Source organism: Phyllostomus hastatus, unplaced genomic scaffold, assembly GCF_019186645.2.
Source record: "Phyllostomus hastatus isolate PE091 unplaced genomic scaffold, TTU_PhHast_1.1 phas_scaffold_200, whole genome shotgun sequence".
Classification (NCBI taxonomy): domain Eukaryota; kingdom Metazoa; phylum Chordata; class Mammalia; order Chiroptera; family Phyllostomidae; genus Phyllostomus; species Phyllostomus hastatus.
The window spans coordinates 1,668,038-1,683,755 of NW_025334016.1; the positions used below are offsets into that span (position 1 = coordinate 1,668,038).

Below are 15,718 nucleotides of genomic sequence, written 5' to 3' on the forward strand. Positions count from 1 at the left end.
ATATTTTTTCCTGTAAAATGAAAGATAGATTTTTCATTTTCACCAATAACTTTATTGATCTGGATATTTTGAGTATGTTGGCTATCTCTTCCATGTGAGAATGTTGATTGTTCTCAGTTAATGTCTCAATTTGATCTCTATCAACCTCAACTGGTCTACTCCACCATGGAACATCATCCAGCAAGAAATCTCTAGCATGAAACTTTGCAAACCACTTTTGACACATTCGGTCAGTCACAGCACCTTCTCCATACAGTCCACAAATCTTATTCTGCATTTCAGTTGCATTCTTACCTTTCTTAAACTAATAAAGCATAATATGTCAAAAATGTTGCGTATTTTCTTCTATCTTCAATATTAAAGTGACTACACAAAAATCCAGCAATTTTGGATTTATAAAATGCACACTGTTATGACACCTGTCACAATACAATCTAACAAAATTGTTTTGAATGAAGTTAAAGACAACTAAGTACTACTAGAGCCATCTTATGGAAAAAAATAAAAAGAACTTTTTGGCCAACCCAACGTGTGTTTCCAAGTGTGTGTGGCGGGGAGCGGTTGTCTCCAAGCTTTATGGCACCAAATTCTGAGTCAGGCCTCCCAGTGGTGAGGGAGCCTCATTGTGACTTCCACAAGTACCTCAGGAGTTTCCTCCCATTAACTGTTTTCCTTTGATCATGCCCTGAGGTGGGGGCCCTGGTGAGAGGATATGGGCTTCTACTTCTTCACTCCACTTGTTGGGATCTTTCCCTAACTTCTTTCCATCCTGCCTCAGAACTCCATTCTTTGTATCCTCAGCCAATGCCTGACAAATTATCATGATGAAGAATAGATTTTTCAAATAGTTCTTTATGTTCTTTGGATGATTTCTTACTATAGTACTTTTGACTCATGCTTAGAATTACCAATCACGTCTATTTTTTTCCCAGAACACAGCTGTTCTTTTCAGATAGCCAATATTTTTCTAGCCTTAATACAGTAAAGCTGCTGTTTTTTTGACTTAGACTGATGTGCAGAAGTATCCTAAAGGATAAAAACTAATAGGCATACAAAGGGCTGGAAACATAGCAGTGAAATCACATATTTGAAATCAATCTGAACTTTGTAGCTGTCAGACCTTGGCAAATTCTTTAGTACTGCTGAATTTTCAGTCCTCCTTTTTAAAATACCAGTTATAAAATGCATCACATGCAATTGCTCTAAATTTTAAATTAGGAAGATATGTAAAAAGTATATAATATGGTCTCAAAAAAGATGGATTTAATTGTCACTCAGGAAACTAGTTTAAAAGTGCAATTCCTTGTTCTCACCCTGTTGTAGGCTGAGCGCTTTTGTCTACCCAAATTTATATGTGGCATTTGAAGAGAGAGTCTTTGGGAGGTAATTCTGTTTTTTCTTTAAATCAAATAGCATTCTTTATTAAATAAATGTAGATTATCTCAATGACGTGAAAGAATTAGTGCAATGTTCCCACTGCCCATCTGTCCACAGTAAGAAAAATCTAAACCAACATTCGAAGTATTATCAATTTACACAAAGCATATTACATGAGTCTAATTTCAACACATACAAACATCTTCCTATCCTCAAATACTTGCACATACCAAAATAAAACATTTACATTTTTGTTAGGGGGAATAAAGGGCACAATAGTAGAATATACATCTTGACAGAAAAATATTTAAAGGTTTTTAATTTCCTGACTACCAAGAGTTAACATTTTATGATTACCCTTTGAAAACAGGGCATTTGGAAACAACTTTAAAGTTTTTAAAATCAGTACAAAGCTTATTCACATTCTTACCATGTCCCACATAACTTTCATAAATTGCATAGTGATTTCCTTATAAAACTGAAGCAGCCAACTGTTTGGTGGGTCTGTCAGTGTACTTAGCGAAGTCCCTGTTGGGCTAAGTCCAGGGGCTCCCCACCTCCTATGCTGGCCTCCTTGGTACAATACAGTGACACTTTATGACATGTTTTTTAAAGAACCATTTCTGATGTTCCAAGTTGGTACAGTCTCATAAGAGTTGGTACAAATCTATTGCTGAATGCCTTCCTCTCAGCCTGAACACGTTTCTTGGATTGTATGTAAAATAAAGAACCACCTTCCTGTAGGATAAACTTCTGGTGCTCTGGGGGCCGGTTCCTCCCAGAGATGTTTGATGAGAATATCTGTTACTGCCTCCACAGCTACACAGGCCTCTGGATGGTGGATGTTATAGTGAATTTCATTCTGGGACATATACTCAAAAAAACTGGTTCTGATCCATCCCGTGACAGAGGTACAGGAGGACCTGGTGTCCAATGAGTTTGTGTTTGTTGGGAGTGTTATAGTCAAAGCAGTAATCTTTTAGTCCTTTGCTGTGGAGCATCCCGATGAAGCCAGGCCTGTCATCAGGTACATGCAGTTCTGGATACACAGTCTCCAAAAACCACCTGAAGCCCTTTCACTGAAGCTTGGCATGGAGCTTCTTCTCTGTCACATCCCCAAAGGGTTCCAAGTGGGTGTGGGGATTGAGATGGTAGTAAAGCCCTTTGTTTTTCATGTCATTATTTAGTTTTATTTTATTACATATCAGATAAACTTTTTCCTTAAAGCTTACCTCATTTCAAAATAATCAATTTACCTGGCACAAAAAAAACACATGAAATTTATGTTCTGCTCAAAGAGAGTAGGTTAACAATTTACCATCTCCAGAGGAGCTACAGGTCTGGGCTACAATAATAGCAAAATGTTATATGCTGCGTCTGAGAACTGAAAGACTTTACTCCCACTCTCATCTGGCACACAGAGAACGGAGTGATAATACAGCTCTTTAAATTCATCCACCCACACCTCATCTGCATGGACACTCTTAGCCTGAGCCTTTTTGCAGGAGTAGGGAGCTTGCTTGGGGAAAGTGTGGCTAATGTGAACACAGGGGTGTGTCTCCAGAGTCCCACTGTACTGCCCAATCCTAAAGGAGAATTCACATTCTTCTCTGCCCCAAATTTCCATTCCTGTATCATAAGACCCCAGATATTCAAAATATTTCTTACAGCAAACAGGTCACCAGCCATTGTTGGAGATCTGATGACATCAGTGGGGGAGCACATTTGCAGCTCTTCCTCTCGGAACCACGTGCCACATGAACACCAGCCTCCAGGGGAAATCTCCAATCTGAAGTTCCCTAGAGTAACCCAGGTACTCAAAGGTGTTCCAGTTGTGGATGGAAAAGGGGGCCACATGCTGACCTGACAAGTTCTGGGGAGGTTTGCGTGGCGGTGGCCTTGCAAACTCAGAGATAAAAGTAACCACAAACGATGGTCTGAGATGAAAAGTTATTTAACTAAAAGCAGTTTATGGCCAGTAGTCTTGTCCTAAGCTGGATTCTTCCCTCACAAAAGTCCATTTTTACCTTAATTAAGCCTGTCTATTTTCTTTTCCCACCTAGGGTAACATACCTAATAAACAAGCCTTTGAAATGTCAAGGTAACTTCCTTTCCCCCCAGAACAACAAACACACCAGAGCAGAGACCACAAATCCCCTCGTTGTTATTATTATTATTGTGTTAATTGTTGACTGTTAACTATCCTGTACTCACCTGTGTAAAAGAAGTTTTTGTCTATTATTTTTCTTTTCATCCAATCCCCAGAGGCTTCCTCCCTTTGTCCACCCCCCACCTCCCTAAGCTATCACCAATGAATTTCATGTAACCCCCTTACGCCTTCTCATTTGATTATAATGTATAAAATAAGGTGCAAGACTGACATATTGTGGAGCACTTCTCAATCTGTTGAGATATTGCTTCTTGGCAATTGTCATCACTTTGGCTCAAATAAAGTCAGAGAAGTTCTCTACAGGTTTGAATGTTTCTTATCTTGACACCATTGATTACATCAATCACAAGGCACACCACTGCTAAGTCCTCTTTGTGGATCCTTTGTAGCAATGGCTGCAGCCACTCCCTGTGGCACTCACAGTGGCAATCCAGGGAGGTCAGGATGTGGCACTTTGCTGCAGAAGCCCCTAGCAGCCAGGCTGGCACCAGGCCCTCCCTCTTGTTGGTGGGGACACACCTTGGGAAGCCCCACAGCTCATTAGCCAGGCATCCCTTCATGTGCTCTCCATCACTGTAGTCATCTACAAGGATAACTTCTTCTAGCAGGATGTCTGGGAACGTGTAGAACACATTGTAAACTGTCTGAGGGAGAGTTGACCAGGCTTCATCACAAAATGCTATAACAAATGTCCTGGGAAAATGATCATAATTGTATTTTTTCTGTCTTTGAAAACTTTCTCTCCAGCTAGGCAAGAGTAACCCAATAGGCTTTGCTGCAGGAATTAAGAGCAGGAAGCATTCATATTCCTTATCATGCTGGGTTTGCATTAACTTTTGAGGGCCAATGCCACAAAGGATCTATAAACAAATCCTGATAGAACACAGGGCAGTTGAATCACCATAGAGATCGGATACTATAAACCCCATAAATCATGCACAATGTTTCAAAGCAATTTCATAACAGTGGGTTCCCACCTTCCAGCAGGTGGCGTTGTAGCAAGATGTCACTAAAGTAGAAAGTAGGTATTATCTGATGCAGCCATACACTTTCCTCTTGCAAGCTGCAGCCCCTCACCCTCCAGCTGCAGCCGCAGTACCTCACCCTGCATACCCAGAGTATCAGTGGCACAGGTGGCTGCAGCAGGACCGGCTTGTGCTGGCTGGAGCACGCAGTGCGTGGGTGGGGTGCGGGGGATCCCCATTGGTCCACCTTGGCCCCATGATGTGCTCTCACTGGCTCCTAGCCAAGCCTGACAGCCCCAGCAGCGTCTCCTGCAGTGCCAGAGCCCCAGTGGGAACAGACACCATGCTGAGCCCTCCACTTGTGCTGATTATAGTGCCAGGAAGTGGTTTTGCAGCCCCAGAAGTAAGTTGGTTTACATTAGAAATTAGGTCATGAGGTTGGTGTCTTCATCACACAATTAGTGCCCTTATAAGAAGGGGGTTGGGGGAAAGAGAAAGAGAGAGAGAGAACATTTGAAGCTAGGAAGTGGGATCTTACCAGACACTTAATCTGCCAGAACCTGAATCATGGATTTCCCAGCCTCCAGAAATGTGAGAAATAAACATCTGTTGTTTAAGCCACCCAGTCTATGGTATTTTGTTATAGCAACTCAAGATGACTAAAGCACAGCTCCCAGTATGTCTGGGAATTGTTCCAGGAATCTGCATTTAACAAGCTCCTTGGGCAACTTGAGTGTTATAATTAGGACATGTCACTCAATGGAAATAGGAATACACAACAATGATAATACCTTTAAAATTATAGAAAAATCAAACACCAGCAGATATTACTTCAGTAGCTTGAAAAAGCTAACATAAGGGCAGTCACACAGCTGTAAATTGGTATAAATACCACTGGACTGGCTCATATGCCTTTTAAAAAATAATAAACAGAGATACTTCATGAAAACCCCCAAATGTATTGGATTGGCCCAAAACATTGTTTTTTCTTCTGTAAGATGGCTCTCATAGCACTTAGTTGTCTTTAACTTCATTTGAAACAATTTTGTTTGATTGTATTGTGACAGCTGTCATCAGTGTACATTTAAAAAACTTATGAAAACTGGTAATTTTTTGTGTAGCCATTTTAATATTGAAGATGAAAGAAAATCTGCAATGTTTTTGTTTGGCATATTATGCTTTATTATTTCAGGAGAGGTAAAAATGCAACTGAAATATAAAAAAAAAGATTTGTGCAGTATATGGAGAAGATGCTGTGACTGATGAACATGACAAAAGTGGTTTGCGAAGTTTCATGCTGGAGATTTCTTGATGGACAGTGCTCCATGATGTAGCAGGCCAGTTGAAGTTGATAGTGATCAAATCAAGACACTGAAAACAATCAACATTCTACCACACAAGAAATAGCTGACATGTTCAAAGTATCCAAATCAATAAAGTTATGGGTATATATGAAAAATGTGTTTTTTAGTTATAGGAAAAAACATGTGGACCCAACACAAACTGTGCTTTCTAGAAGTAGACTCTGTCCTGAGATTCTCTTAAGAGATTCCAAAGTAGGATGTACCTATATTTGAACGTTTTTGACTTGGCAAGTGGCAATTTCTTACGGTTAAATCTAATACCACTTCATCTGTTTTCAACACTTTAAAAAATAGTTGGAACTCTGTCTCCAATATACAAACTTTTTTTAAAGCACAATAAAAATGGTCAATGCTAAAAATGTGATATCCAAAGCCAGAAAACAATGAATTAAAATATTTATAGGCCTGTGTGTGTTAGGGGTGTGAATCATTTACTAATGTACTGTGGTTTGTTTTAATTTTTTCTGCAAATTCCACTTGGACAACCTTATATTGCTTTGAAGCATCTGGTGCTTGAATGTTATTTAAACTTGTGCACTTTAACAGTTAGAAAACCTGCAGAATTCAATTCAAAATGACCTAACCAACTAAATGGCAGTTTTAAAATTAGAGAATGGTTCACAGTCCAATATGGATTTCCTTCTAACTCTGTCAAATATGATAAAATCCCATCCATTCCTTTTCAAACATGCAAGTGGATTACTAAAGATAGTTTTGTGGGGGAGGAAAATAACTTTTTCTCTACCATTCTATGTTTTTGGCTGAGAGCCCTCTGTAATAAAAAGACATATTAACAGGAAAAAACTAAACAGAAGTTTAATCACATGTATAGCTCCCATAAACATAGGAGAAAGTCAGAAAAAGTAAGTAATTCCTGAAATGGCCCAAGCCCCCAAATTAAATACCATCTCCAGCTAAAGAAAAACGATGTTAGGGTTGGGAATCACTTATGGGAGTTTACTAGGAAAAGCACAGTAAATAAGGATATGGTTGTTGTGCATATTTAAGTCCTTGCCTTATCAATAGATAACACTTTCTAGAATTTTAGTCATTCTTCTCTTCCAGGTACAGAGAGGAAGACACCTTGGGATTGGAGATTCTCCTTATAAATTATTTTTGAAAAGATTTAATTTTTTTTAGAGAGGGGGAAGGAAAGGAGAAAGAGAGAGAGGGAAACATTGATGTGTGAGAAATACATAGGTCAGTTGCCTCTCACATGCCCCCTACTTGTTACAGTACAAACAAGGGGGGCCTGGGATGATATACTATTACTGAAAGAAATCCCCAGGTCCGTTATGTCTGCCATCTATGGGAAAGATGTCTCTCAATGCCAGGGATTCGTGAAAAGGAAAGGAAATGTTTATTTAATGCTATAACAAACTTAAAGTAGTGACCTAATGTCTTTATCAAAATCCTAAAGTTCCTTAAAACACCCACAGACACAGTCCTTCCTTCCCCCTTTGCCCAGTCCAGAGTACCGTATCTCAGGAAAGGAAATAAAAGTCCTTGGCTCAGGCAGCACCTGGTTCTTCCCAGTAATCTGTGCTAAGCTGGTAGGCCTCCCTTGGTTCCCAGCACCCTCAGCTGTGTCGTTGGGATCTCTGCTAAAGCCGGGTGGTGGTTCCCCCTTCTAAAGCTGCGGGGGCCCCCACTCTGGCAAAGGCACGTGGTCCTCTCTCCACCGCTCCAGCTGCGCAGTCCTCTCTCCCAGGGCCATGGGAGTCCCCACTTAGCCAAAACCACGTGCTTCTCTGTCTCAATGGCTGCTGTGTCTGGGTTTAAATCCCCGAGCCAATCTTCCTCTGCAGCCCCATTTCCGACTCCTGCCACATTCAGTTACACCTGCCAGTAATCTTATATTCTTCCAGCTTTACTGGGCTGCCATTGTGGGTCTGGGCAGGTGTGGCCCCATGTCATGGAGCCGATCTTCTCCAAGCTCCCACGCAGGAGCTGTAACTCAAAGGACCTGCCCCCCCCCAGTCACATCTTAGGTGGGAGAGTCCCTTTCCATCCCCCTGGCCCAGAGCATGGCCGCAGCTATTTAGCATATATAAGTGAAGGCTATAGGTATGTTAAATGACTATGCCATGGCTTAGCTGCAAAGCTGTCGCTGTACAAAACAGCCCTGCATGTCCTTGCTCTGTGTGCCCCTTCTCCCAACTCGCACCTGTGGGGGAAGGGGTGAAGACATCTTAAAATCTCCTGGACACCTTGAGTTCTAGACCCCATTTTAAATGCCCATTTGGGGTCCCCCCTCTTGGCTGCCCCATAACATACTGGGAACCTGTCCTGCAACCCAGGCATGTGCCCTGACTGGGAATCAAACAGGTGACCCTTTGGTTTGTGGGCCAGCACTCAATTCACTGAGATTTGTTTCTGGGGATAGAGGTGCTGGCAGCATTGGCAGGTTCACCCCCAATGAGATGTCTCATTTCGCCCAATGAGAAGCCGTCTAACAAGAAAGTTCTGTGCCACAGCCACAGATCACCCCTCTGGTATGGAGGCAGCTGTTAGTTAGAGGACAGTGTGGTGGCTGTTGCCCTTGGACTAGAGAAATGGGCAAACGCAAAGCAGCTGGGCTGTAAGCTCTGTTTGGGCTCGGGCTGCAAAAGTCTTCTCACAGTTCTAAACCAGTAGTATGTGCACCAGACACTCAATAATTATTTTGGAAATAAATGATGAAACAGTTCACCAATTCTTAAAAAATGGAAATCCAAGTGCCTCTTTTTACCATTAAATTTATCATTTAAAGTTACAACACAATAGGTATAGTACAATATTTATTTTGGAAAAAGGTAGAAATGAACATCTGAAATAAAGTGTGGAAATGACTTAAAGATTTCAATTACCTATGCTTCCCCGATGAGCTGAAGTCATAGCACTTACATCAGAATCAGCTTTTCTGTGTAACTGCATTTTGCAGTAAACCCCTGGCTTTTATTAGGGGCAGATTTATCTGCATTAGCAGACAAAATAATGTCACATTAACTTTTAGCTTGCTCTGCTTGTTTTCCCATGAAACTCAGCTCGTCATAACTTCTCTAAAGATATAACATTCCTATTTCTGTAAATATTGGTGGTTATAGATCAATATTTTATTGAGGAATAATGGAAGGTTTAGACACTCTAGCTACATTATATATTTATAGGACATGAATTAAGTAAATAGCGAAAGTGTGACAATATCATTTCAAAAGTTATAAGAAAATTATGTTTTCTACTATCACACTTAAAACTGTTAGCTTAAATTAAAAGAGGAATCATTTTATTCCTTAATGATGGAGACTTACAAATATTTAAAATGCTATTTCTTTTCAGCAGTTGGCCCGTTTCCCCTTGTCAATTCTGTGGGTCACACCATGTCTGTTTGATGGGTAATGTGAATTCACTGGGTTTGGAGATTTGAAGGTGTTAACTTTCCAAACCTCTCTCTTAGCAGACAAATTCAATCAGTATAAAGAACACAATGAGGCGTGAAATTATGTTGCATTATGCAGCAAAGTAATTTATTCCTAGAAACACCTAAAGATGAGCAAATACATTTCTGAGACATAAGAACATGTACTCTGTATTGTAGGCTAAGATTAATTTAGCATGACCAATAAAGTTTCAAAATTATATTGGGAAAGTGTGCCTGTTTAGATGGCTTGGGTGTAATGCTTATGATGTTATGAGGGAATAGAGGATACTATGCAGAAAGTAACAAAAAGGGACAGAAATCAAGGTTTCATGGTGAAGAACGTATTGCCATGAATTTATCAACTCCCCTTTTTTCCTGTCTATTCTGAGGAGATTTTGCCATTCCATGGGTTCTTTTGTTTTAAAAATGCACTTATGGTACAGTTTGAACCTTTGATTATAAAAAAATGAACTAATTGGATTGTAAAAATGTATCAAAGTGCCTCTATAATTCCTTTGAAGAAAAGCTTAAGCTCTGTTTTCTTTATCCATCATCTCCGTTGAACAAATAATATTAGGCTTCTTTATTTACTTTTTCCCTTTGCTGATTTCCTGTAGTGAGATTCTTTCCAACTTAGTCCTCTCATCTAAAATTAGCAGTGGACAAAAGAAACAAGCAAGCAAAATATACCCAGAGACATTGAAATTAAGAACAATCTGAGAGTAACCAGAAGGGAAGTGGGAGGGGATAATGGGGGCAGGGTTTTCAGGAATGACTACAAAGGACACATGGACAAAACCAAGGGTGGAGGGAAGCAAGGGAAATAGGTGGGTTTGGCTGGGGTGGGGGCCAGTGGTCGGGGGGGGAGGGGTAAATGCAGACAACTGTACTTGAACAACAATAAAATAATTTAAAAAATAAAATATATTCACCTGAAAAAATTTAAAAATTAGCAGTGGATAACATTGATATTCTCTCTCTCTCTCTCTCTCTCTCTTGCATAAGCAAAATTATGTGATTAGCAATATACATTTCATAATCTATTTAGGAAAATGAGGTTTGTGAAAGAATTTATTTAACTGTCCTGCCTGGCTTCCCTATATATTGATCCTCCAACCTCCTGCCAAAGGGTGAAAATTAGGACAAAGATCATTCACTTTTTATATCGAAGGGGCTAGAATGTGTATACTGTGGAATGCAGTTTAGGTCTTAAGTAGACCATATTAGCACAGGTGAGAAGCCATTAGAATGAGGAGGGAGGAGGGAAGGTAAAGGCTTTGAGAATCCACTTAGAAAGCATTGAGAATGAACTCCAGTGCTCTGTGTTCAACATAGCAGCCTGGGGATTGGAGTCACCAAGAGGTTGATGAGGATGTGTGATAGGAAGCAGATTCACATGGCATGAGATGCTGGTTGGAGAATAAACCAGAAAAGAGGTCATTACAGCTGCGGATGACAAGTTGACAGTCACAACTGGGACCATGCAAATGCACGGACAGTGTGCCAAAGCCCAGGTGGCTTTCCCACAGGCCAAAGCAGCTTTTCCCCAAGCCACGGCACAGAGATTCAAGGAGGTCATTTCAGCTTGAGTCTTTCGGGGCATGACTTGAAGTTTAATCTTAGATCCAGACTAGTTTCCACAGTTCTGTCTTTCCCTCTGGAATTACTTCTACTGCACTGAAATACAATCACACTTGACAAAGGCAACGATTAAGCCAGCATTATAGCCTCTTGCTGGACAGCTGATTTCATTTCTCACCACTTATTTCAGTTGGCAGGTCCAACAACCACGGTAAAGAGGCCAGCCTGTGAAATTCATGAGGGAGCCTTCCGGGGTTTGCCCCTTCACCTTTCAGCCTGCAAGCAAATCATGCCTGTCTAGATGGAAGAGCGCCACCTCCCACTGCTTTGCAGGCTGCATCTGCCACACTGAAGAAATCAGCCACAGTTCTCTGGTCATCGTGACATGAGCCCCATTTATGGCATCAGAACATGTTGGGGGAGGGTTTGCATCCTGCCCCAGGGAGAATTCTCAAAATGATATCTGTCCACCTCCTGCTCTGGTGTCCTTATTTCACCTGACTGTCTCAAGAGTGAGTCTCTGGTTCACTCTCTACAAACTAGAGTCCTTGCTTTTGTTCCCATCCAATATTTTTCATAGCAGTTTAACGTTAGTATTTTAATAAAGTTTTGGTTAGCACACAGCTTAGGAATTCATAGCATTGTTCATATTTGAAAGTGGATCTCTTTAAGATTTTAAATCTTTTCATTTGGCTTTTATTTCCTAAGGGACAAAATTAAGGCTGTTAAAATAAGAATCACACCAAGCATGAAAATATTAAATATAAGATATATGTGAGATACAATATATGCATATATATATATCCTATAAACTATACAAGATAAGCATACATGTTAGGCATATGAGATATATTTATGTGATATATTTAGTATGTATATAAAATATACATATGCAGTAGATATATAACACATGTGTGTAATCTATTTAGCATGCATTTAATCCATTTAGCATACATGTATGTAAATACACATAAAAATCACATCAACTATGAAAAACTAATTTAGTATAAATATAAGTATTAATATATGGCATTAATAATAATTTAGTCTGTTAAAATGAGAACCACTTCCAATATAAAATATTAATTGTAAGATCTATATGAGGTATAACATGCATATGTATCTTATAAGCTATACAAGCTATACATACATGTAATATATTTATTATAAAATATATAAAATAAGATGCATAAAATGAGTGTATATATGGCATATTTAGTATATATACATGCATGTGAACACACACACAACTTTGCTAAGTGTCTTGGGTGAATAAAACCCAGAATGAAGATTATCTCTTTATTAGAGGAGTTTAAAAATTTATCTGAAAATGTACATAAACACTGAAATTGAGAATTGTGTGACAGGGCAGCATGAATGAAAACAGTAATCATTGTTAGAATAGTACACATTTTTCTTGATAAATTGTCATTGCTTATTCATATACCCATGGAAATATTACTAATGGGTCCTGGGTGGTGTGGCTCAGTGGATTGAGTGCTGGCTTGTGAACCAAAGAGTAGCTGGTTTGATTCCAAGTCAGGGCACATGCCTGGGTTGCCAGCCAGGTCTGCACTAAAGGAAGTGCAAGAGACAACTGCACATTGATATTTCTCTCCATCTCTTTCTCCCTCCCTTCCCCCCTCTCTAAAAATGAATAAATAAAACCTTTTTAAAAATAAATATTACTAACAGAATACCCCTTTTCTAAGGACTGTAATGTCCATGAATATTTTGGAAGTCATTTCTCAGTTTACTTAACAAAAACAAAAAAGCAAAGCAAAATAAAGACACGTTTTGTGACTTGCAAACTGGTGTGAAACCTCTCCAGGAAGCCCATCATTCAAGTAAATGCAGGTTATCTGCTCCTTTCAGGATGCCCTAACTACCAGGACAAGTTCCAATCTTTATTCCTAAATGTCAGAATGTACGAAGGATCATAAAAAGAGAGGGTCTTACAGCCTTCTAGGGCAATTTACTGTGGAGATTCCCATAAACTCCTATAAGAAGGTAGCAAAAATGAAGGAGAAAGAAACATTTTTCAATGCCGTCATTGCATTCTAGGAAAAGCCAAGAAGCTACATGATTGTGGACCTGGGCTTAGAAGGAAGGGGACATCCGGGAGGGGCCGAGTTGTCAAGAGTGTTCCTATTACATGGGTTTCTCTGGGACTGCGTGTCCAGCGTGACAGGCAAGAGAGACTGTCCTCAGTCTGAATCCTGATTTGTGGTGCATGGACTCGAGAAAGCACAAATGGAGCCCCAAGAGGTATTCTTGAGACCCTTGTGTGCCTCACTGTCATGAATAGAAAGTGAAGCTTCCCAAAGGAAATGATGATGTGATTAGAGAAATGATGAAAACAGGGCAAACTAAAGAGGATGATATTGTTAAATATGCAGATAGTGCATAACATGCATAGGAAGCCATTTTTTTCCTAAATGAAAAGTTATTGTAAGATCCATCAAATTTATAAATATAGGGTCTTCAAGAAGTTTTCCAGAAAGAAACCTGCTTTTCACATTTATTAATTCTAACAGTTTTCTGCTGGAGTCTTTAGGATTTTCCATCTATAAGATCATAACATCTGCAGAAATAGTTCCTTTCAGCATTTCTTGTAAGACAGGTCTAGTGGTGATGAATTCCCTTGACATTTGCTTATTTGGGAAAGTCTGTCTTTCATTTCTGAAGGACAACTTTGCCAGATAAAATATTCTTGGTTTGCAGGGGTTTTTTTTCTTTTGGTACTAAATCATTCCACTCTCTCCTGGCCTGCAAGATTTCTGTTAAAAAGAATATGCAGTTAGCCTTGTGAAGGTCCCCTTGGATGTGAGGATTGTTTTCCTCTCTTGCTACTTTTAAGATGGCCTGTTTGTCTTTGATTTTAGACATTTTTTAAAAATGATGTTTCTAAGCCCTGGCTGGTATAGCTCAGTGGATTGAGTGCAGGCTGGAAACCAAAGTGTCCCAGGTTCAATTCCCAGCCAGGGTACATGCCTGGGTTGCAGGCCATAACCCCCAGCAACCGCACATTGATGTTTCTCTCTCTCTCTCTCTATCTCCCTCCCTTCCCTCTCTAAAAATAAAATAAATAAAAATTTTTTTAAAAAGTTTATTTAAAAATGATGTTTCATGTAGAAAAACATTTTGTGTTGATATTTGGGGGAGATTTATGAAATTGGATATTCAAATCTCTCCCAAGATGGGGTGTTCTCAGACATTATTTATTTAAATAAGCTTTCTATTGGCTTTTACACTATCTTCTCCTTCTGGAACTCCAATAAATATAGATATTCTCTTAACAATATCCTTAGATAGTTTCTCAAATATATTTTAAGATTATCTCTCTTAATAATAATCATAGTTTACATAGGCTTTATTCACCCTTTTTTATTCTTTTTTCTTTTTCTTCTGTGACTATATAATTTCAAATGATCTGTATTCTGCTTCACACAGTTTTTCTTCTGCTTGATTCTCTCTGACATTGATGCTCCCTATTGCATTTATTTCTTCATTATAATCTTCAGCTCCAGAGTTTCTGTTACAGTTATTTTTTTATGATTTCTATCTCTGTTAAACTCATTTTGTTCATGTGTTGTTTTTCTGATTTCATTGAATTGTCTTTCTGTGTTTTCATGTAATTCACTGAACTTTGTTAAACCAGACATTTTGAATTATTTATTGGGCAAATGATGGATCTCTATTTCTATGGGATCAGTTCCTGGAATATTGTTGTGTTCCTTTGGTGGTATCTTGTTTCCTTGATATTTCATCTTCCTTGAAGTCTTGCATTGCTGACTTCTCATTTGAAGAAGCAATCACCTCCTCCAGTGTTTATCACCTGTCTTGGGGAGAGAAATACCTTCCTTCAATTCTGTTAGGGGTCCTGAGGCTTTCTTAGATCCTTTGTATGGGCATGCCTGCTTCATAGTTCTTATTCTTTCTTGTGGGAAAACTCTTTAGATTGTATACATTTTATCAATCCTGCATAGTTAGTCCAGGTGCTGATGGTCTCCTGTTTGCTCACTTTTCAAGCATGTTATTGTTACATCACTGATCGTATCATTATATATTTGGATGGGAAGTCTTCTATTTTGTTCACTGAATGTGAGCTCCTTTAAGTTAGGCCTATGTATTCTTCATCTTTGTACTCTAATTCAGGGATGATTATTGGCACACTGTAGCAGCAGCTCTATAATTATTGGTGGAGTATAAAAAGGAAAATTAAGAATTTTAAATGGCCTCAAACACAGATGCATCATCATTTGGAGATTTTTCAGAAACATATCTGTGGCATACATTCATTACTAGTGGAGTAGAAATTGATGCTAATTTTCTGGAATTCAATTTTGCAATACATATCAAGAGCTTTGAAATGTTAGTATTCTTTGAGCCATAAATTCTGCATCTTTAATGTGGTCCTCAAAAGGAACTCATGGATACCAAAATAAACAAATCTTATTTTTCTTTTGCAGGTTATGGTTGCTCAAATCAAAATAAGTTAAGCAAAAAGTGTAAATATGGCTGCTCTTAACACTAGAAAGAATTCTAAACTTCACATAATTGAAGAAAGAGTTGCAACACCCAGGACCCACAGTCAGGTAGTTGGAACCAGCACATGCCAAGACTCCCCTGGACTTCATCTATCATTCCTCTTTGATAGTTTCACTTGACTTTATTCTTCAAATAGGTTTCCTCTCAAAGAAAAAAATATGACCTCCAGCAGCTGCAGATTCCCATGGTCCCTGCTTTAGCAGCTCCAAAGGTGAAAGAGCATTTCTTATTCTCCTACCATCTCTCTATCAAACCAGAAAATGCCTTGGATTGATTTACTTAGGTCATGAAATCATCCCTTGACTATTCA

General features: G+C 39.1%; 1 pseudogene; it reads right to left on the bottom strand.

Annotated features, from left to right (window-relative positions):
• Positions 1 to 1,937: 1,937 nt before the first annotated feature.
• LOC123832679 lies at positions 1,938 to 14,783 on the bottom strand (annotated as a pseudogene).
• Positions 14,784 to 15,718: the final 935 nt, after the last annotated feature.